Source organism: Bombina bombina, chromosome 7 (genome assembly GCF_027579735.1).
Source record: "Bombina bombina isolate aBomBom1 chromosome 7, aBomBom1.pri, whole genome shotgun sequence".
Taxonomy (NCBI): domain Eukaryota; kingdom Metazoa; phylum Chordata; class Amphibia; order Anura; family Bombinatoridae; genus Bombina; species Bombina bombina.
Window position 1 is genome coordinate 580,170,498 of NC_069505.1, and position 322 is coordinate 580,170,819.

Below are 322 nucleotides of genomic sequence, written 5' to 3' on the forward strand. Positions count from 1 at the left end.
CAGCCGGCTACTACAGGAAAGGGGCGGAGTTTGTGTGAGATGGGAGGTGCTAATAGGGGGGCTTTAGGGGGTTAGGTACTATGTACATGATGTAACAATTATTAATATGTATAACTGTCTTAATTTTCAATATTACTAAACATTATTATAGGAGGTGCATGTTTAATACAAAGTATTAAAATAAGGCATCATTGTTGCAAATCTAGAAACGTTTAATACAAAGTGTAAAGCTAGTGATTTATATGAGCTGGATTATTGATTGTATGGATTGGGACATACTAAACAGCATATTAGGGTGAAGGGATGATGTATTATAGTGTAT